This window comes from Echinops telfairi, unplaced genomic scaffold (assembly GCF_000313985.2).
Source record: "Echinops telfairi isolate 266 unplaced genomic scaffold, ASM31398v2 ScPeMD7_1;HRSCAF=3_0, whole genome shotgun sequence".
Taxonomy (NCBI): Eukaryota; Metazoa; Chordata; class Mammalia; order Afrosoricida; family Tenrecidae; genus Echinops; species Echinops telfairi.
Window position 1 is genome coordinate 53,351,755 of NW_022103896.1, and position 6,356 is coordinate 53,358,110.

General features: G+C 44.5%; 1 pseudogene; it reads right to left on the reverse strand.

Moving 5' to 3' along the window:
• Positions 1–412: 412 nt before the first annotated feature.
• Positions 413–760, reverse strand: LOC101659992 (annotated as a pseudogene).
• Between the last annotated feature and the right edge of the window lie 5,596 nt (positions 761–6,356).

Here is a 6,356-nt window from a genome sequence, read left to right on the forward strand (position 1 = left end):
ATTTAAGAAAAACCAACTTATCAGAAAGCTACAGGGCTGTAGTCTAGAAAACCGAGCTTGAGCAAATGGGCAAGAAGCAAAGGAGTTCTAGAAGTCATGCGAAAATAGGCTCATGAGGGGCACTGGCCTGTTGGGATGCTGCCCACGCCATGGGATGTGGTCCTGTTCCTCTTCAGCATCTTTGCTCTGCTGTAGCTTCTGTTTGGTTCCACCTGTCCAGGTAGGGACCCTGACTATTAATCTCTCAGTAGATCAGTTTCTTATGTCTTTTGGTTTTAAGATCCTTGACAGTCTTTTCCCCCCCCCTTTGTCAGCAGTACAATGTTTTTATTCACCAATAAGAGTCTATTTCTCAATGTTTCTCTCACTCATATGTTGCATTAGTCAGCAAAGCCTTATACAGAGGCTTCACCTAGTCCTCAGATTCCGGTTTGTCGTCTGCTTGACTAATCTGGAAATAACAAAGCTGGTGAAGTCTCCTTGTCATATGCAACCACCTGAAGCCAATCATGAACATCGTTCTTCTTAAGGTATTTCTTGGGAAGGTATTTCAAATACCTTTTAAAGGACAATTTCTCAGAAACTACCATTCAATATGAACATTTCCAAGATTTCCAGTTTTTCCACTGACTTTAACCTTCTCCTGTGGAAATTGTTCAAAATTTCCAGACTCAAAAATTCCGTCTTTTTCTGGATGAGTAAGATCCAGAAGAAACGTGGCGGTTGGCTTCTCAGCCTCCTTGTCTTTCTGTGGTGCCATCTTGAGACCTGGCAATGAGCTCAGAGCCCTTTACACTCTGAAAGGTGTATTGAGGACCCCAAAGAGCTTCATTGAAATATGTTTGTTGGGTTGCTTGGGTTAGAAATACCTTGGTCCTTGGTTTCGCATGAGAAAGAATTCACATGGAAGCCTGGTTTGTGATCCAAGTGGGTTTTTATAAAGGATGGAAGGAGTTTTAGGTTTTACACAGGCACCCTCAGAGCACTTCACCCTCAGGGCACCCACATGTGGAAACCTGAGGCCAGAGAAAACCTGCAGCCTGGCCCCAGGCGGAGTTGGAAAAGAGAGGGGTGTTCTGGAAGTTTCTGGCTTTTCAGGGCCTTCCGCTGGGAGGCATTGCCCACAGTGCTGGTTAACCCCATTGGCTGAATTAAGCCCACCTCACCTAAATTGGGGCCCACCCAGGTGTACCGCCCCTTTCTGTCTCAGAGCCTGAATTTGGAGCATGCCCAGTAAACACCCTGGTCCCTTTCTGGCTACCTAACATGTTATATTTATCTGCCTTGACTGCTGAGTTAGTTTATTGTGCCAACCTGTCCGATAAACACATGTGGGATTAATTGAAGGGCGGATGGATAAATGGCTCGGTCAGCCTCACCTTTCGAGTTCTTATGTCTCTTGTTTTGTGATGGTCGGACCAGGATACAGCTACCTTAGCCAGTTCCCTGCTTTAGTTGGCAAGGCTGACTTCCTGCAAGACATACCCAAGGAGAAGCCACATGGACCTGCCCCGATGCAGCCCTGGGTGCTGGAGCAGCCGTGTGGAGACCCCTGCCAGCTGAGATGCTTACACATTCACTGACTCAGCTTTCCTCCTGCAGTTGGCATCATTGCCTCTGTTTTGTGAGATGGAGGAGGACTTTGTGGATTGGTGTTGGACATATGGGTTAAAGGGTTGATGTTGGATTTGTAGGCTTGAGCAGCACTGGGTTGGGATGTTTTCTTGATGTACACTTAATCTTTATATGAAACTCTCTCTTATACATGAGTTTCTGTGGATTTGTTTCTCTAAAGTACCCAGACTAACACAACTGCATTATAAATTAACAGTGAAACATTTGAAAACTTTAGTTGAAAGCTTATTTGACATGGACAGTAACAAATGTATCCCATGATAACATAGATAGTAGCATATGTTTATGAAAAAAATTTTTTCCAAACCAACAGATAAACTAGGGCAAGGAGTGCCATTGCTTTATGTTTCTGTGTCTTTAATGCTTGATGTAATAGTATGCCGCCGAATTCTCTTATCTACTTTGCAATAAATCTTTAACAATATGTTGTGCCAGTTGAAGTATATAAAGAGAGTTTGATCTTACATAGATGGGTAACACTGAAAATGAAGGAGCATTTAAAAAACCTCTCCCAAATAGTTGGGATAAATTGTGCTATAATATATAAAACAGACAATGATATGAAGCCTGAAGACAGAACTAGGGGACTTGTATTCCCGTGGAGGCCTCTGGACCAGGGCATGCGTTAGCCATCCATCTCCACACAGGGTGGCTCTGTCAGAATCCCTGTTCTCCTGCCCAGTGACCTCCCCCCACCCCCACCCAATCATTCTTTTAAGAAGATGTCAAGAGAGAAACTGACAGCCATGCACCGACTGAGATCACATCCTGCATTTACTTTCTGGAAACGGAGAAGTGTCTGGAGTTGAAATGGCCAGTCAGCTCGACGGTTTGCTGGTCTCACCTGAGCATGATTGACCCGTTTTTGGAACACTCACACCTCGGAGCTTCTCATTTCATCCTCTACTAATTTGCTTCGGCAGATATAGCGTCTTTATTTATTTAATCTTTATTTTGTTTAATGTGGATCACCATTTTTTCTAGGTTCCCAGGAGCTACCCCAGTCACACATAACTGGTCTTCATCACCAAAGCCAAGATGTGAAGTCCTGCATCGTGAGAGAATGCCACCGCTTTGACAAAACCACCTGTTTCCAGCTTGAGAGCCCATTTCTCTGGTTCCCTGCTCTCCCAATGCATGCGATATTTCAGTTCCTGCTGGGACATACTAGTCCCGTGCTGCACTAATTTTGGCATATATGAAGGTAAGTAAAAAAGTATTGTTGTCTAACTATAGAAACCTTAATTAAATAAACACGTCAAAATGTGGCGCTATTCTTTCTCAACACACCCTCTGTCTATGGCTTTAGCCTCTTGGGGCAGTGCTTCCATCTCTGTAACCTTTCCTGAAAGAATTCTGCCCTCTGCAGTTGACACTGCATCCAAATGGTGGCTTGAACACCCTCCAGAGGCTCAAACCACTGTGTTCCTCTGAAATGTCCTTTCAGTTTGGGGAACAAAAGTCAGTCTGAAGGGGAAAGGTCAGGGACGCAGGGTGGATGGGATGTTTCTTTTTTTTTATTTTTTAAACATTTTATTAGGGGCTCATACAACTGTTATTGCAATCCATACACACATCAATTGAGGGTGGATGGGATGTTTCCCAAAGAATTCTCATAGGTGCAGAATTCCTGGCCTTTTCCTCATGGAGGCCGTTTTGTGCTTTCTTGCAACATCTTCCTAATCAGCCCCTGGGATGGCTTTGTGTCCTTTGAGACAATCTGTAAGATTTCTCCTTTGCTCCCACCGCTCCAAAGTTAACCACAACCTTTTGAGGTGACCTTTCTGCCTGGCATTGTAGTGGTCCAGCAGAACCTCTCAGAAGCCATGTTTCAGCTGGACCATTTCCCCCCCTTTTTCTGAAGGCAAACTATTACACCCGTGTGTTACTAAAACAACTTGCTTTCAGCCCTTCCTGGATCACGGAACACATTTCAATTCCTTCTAACATTTCATTCCTCGCCAAGCTTGGCGGGTAAGAAAGGAAACTTAATAGCAATGCTTTTTGATTTACCATCTACAGCCGTCTTTCTCGGTAGGCACAGCACTTCTATAATCTGGCTTTGCTGGGTGGTGGTGGTGGTGGTGGTGGTGATGGTTTGGGGTTTATATTGTAATTTGGGTGACAGTTTACAGAGCAAATCTGTTGTCCATTCAGCAATTCATACACGTCTTGTGTTGCAGTCCTCACACTGTAACAGCTTTTTCCACTTCCCCCCAGTGTTGACTGTTTCCATTTCTCCATCCATCCTCTACTTCCCTGCCTCTGAGCTTTATCCGGGAACAACTGCCCTCCTTTTGGTCCTTGTCAGCTGTGGTGGGGTAGTCTAAGGAGTGCATAGTCCCCAGGCTCGATGGCTCACCTCAAAGACCTGTCTATTGCTTGGCTGGTGACAGTTGTGCCAGGAGGGTGAGCTCAATTCCACACGAAGTGATTGATCGGAAGGTTTTGTTCAGGGCAGGAGAAGAGAAGGAAGCAGAATAGTCCAAGTAATTGAAAAAGGAAGGAACATTGTGGTTTTAACTAGAAGCTATCGCCAGCCATTCACAGAGGAGTGTAGAGAAGAACTTGTACCCTAGCGAATGTCTCTTTTCTTTGTGCCTTTAATGCAAGCTGGGCCTCCTTTGCCTGGGATCCAATCGCTGGAGAAGGGAACAGTCATGGCTTGTCATAAGCCACCACCAAGAATAAAACCGTTGTCATCAACAATATGCACAAATGCTTGGAAGGCATAATACTGCTGAAACCAAATATTGAGAGACAAAGCCTCAGCTTTTCTCGTCATCGTAATTTTCTGGAAAGCCTACCCCACCAATCACCGTCTTTTCCTTACTCTGCATTGCTGTTGGAAGCACCCTTGCAAATAAATTGAGCAAACCAAATGTGTCCTTTCTCAAGCACTGGCAGCATTATTATTATTATTTTGTACATCGGGCATTTTCTCCAAAACATTCTTATCAGGGTATGCAGACACTTCCACGCTGGAAGAACTCCACGAGCTTTTATTAGTAACACGTGACAAAGAAGAAAAATGATCGAATACCTGTTTTCTGTCTCACGCTCTTCAGTCTTTCCTCACTGTCTGCCTGCTCACCACCCCTGGCTTCTTTTTGCCTTTACCGCGTGACTTCCTTCCTTCGCTCTCTCTCTTTTGCCTTTTCCCTCCTGTCCCTCCATCCATCTTTCACTAGGTTTATCATGGCATTGGTTTCCTATTTCCAAATGGACCTTGGGTGCTGTTGAGTCTGATTCATAGCAACACTGAAGGACAAATTATACTGTCCCATAGGATTTCTGAGACTGTCAATCCTTAAGAAAGCAGATGCCTCATCTTTCTCCTGAGGCGTGACTGGTGAGTTTGAACTGCTTACCTAGCCACACAGTGCTTTAATGCCTATGCCACCAAGGTGTGTGCATGTGCGCCTGTAGTGTTTTTCATATATATTCATATGTATATATATTCTTTTCTGGCACTATCTGATTTGCTCCAGACAGGTATTTTTCTCATGAATTTAGGACTTGCTGCCATGCTATGGAACAGATTCAGTAACAGAAGGCTTTCTGGATTTTCAACTTTACATAATTTCTCTGCATATCTCTCCTGGAGAAAATGAATTTCTTTGACAACATCTGCTGGCTGCCACAATTGCAGCTGTTTAGTTTAAGTCAAGCAGAAAGGATATGAACAGATGAGATAACTAACTTTGATCATTTGGAAAATCTTCTAAAAGTCGACTCTATATTTTCATGCTATCATTTTTGCCAACTATTTAAGAAATTCCCAGATTCCAAAGAAAAAGCAGTCTGGGCATTCCTATTGGATATGTCAAAATGTCTTAAAATTGCTAAATGGGAAGACTTGTGCTTTCCCAATGATGGAGTAGGTGTGCTTTTCCTAGGCACCCCACTGAGTACGACCAAAGAACCTGGACATTATCTATTAATCAAGTATCAAAAGGCTAGAAAGTGGAGAGAGAAAGCCTTTAGGGCCTTAAAAGCCCAGGAATGACCTGATGGTGAGTTTCTCTGACTTTTGCTGTTGCCATATGTACCTCCGAGTGAAAGACCACAGGAGAAATCAGCAACAGAAATGCCAGTGGGTTCTTACAAGTGCAATCCCAAGAAAGGCCTGCTGTCATCAGGGGATCAGGAGAGAGGCAGTTTAGTATGACAGAAATTGTAGATAGCCATCTCCTTCAGTCAACACTGACCACAGCTGTGGCCCTACCCCTGCTCCAGCTTTGACTTCAATGGTTGCCAGGCTGCAATAAAGCACAGCCATCCCACAGTGTCATAAAAGTGAGTGCAGCATTGGGACTTTCATCCCTTTTGGGCAGGGAAGAGATCCGCTCATCCTTAGTGGAAACCATGCGGGTAGCCTCATTCCCACTGCCATTGCTAGCAATGAGGCGCCTCTTTCTTCTCCACTGAGCTGGTATCAGAGAATGTGGAATGGAGAGTCAGGACTCTAATTGCTAGTCAACAATGACAAAGGCACCCCCAATAGAGATGGAAAACATTCAAGGGACAATGATGAGCTATCTCTTATCCTCCCAGCCAAGGTGCTATTAGCAGAGGCCTACTGGGAAGTCTGAACGCTCAACCCCACCCAGCAGTAAGGAGAAGCCCCTGTTCCTTGGGTAGCAAGAGCTGTGCACTCAAGAAGCAGGATTTCCACCCTCACGATAACAAGGGGTACCTCTGTCATCCATTGGAAAGGT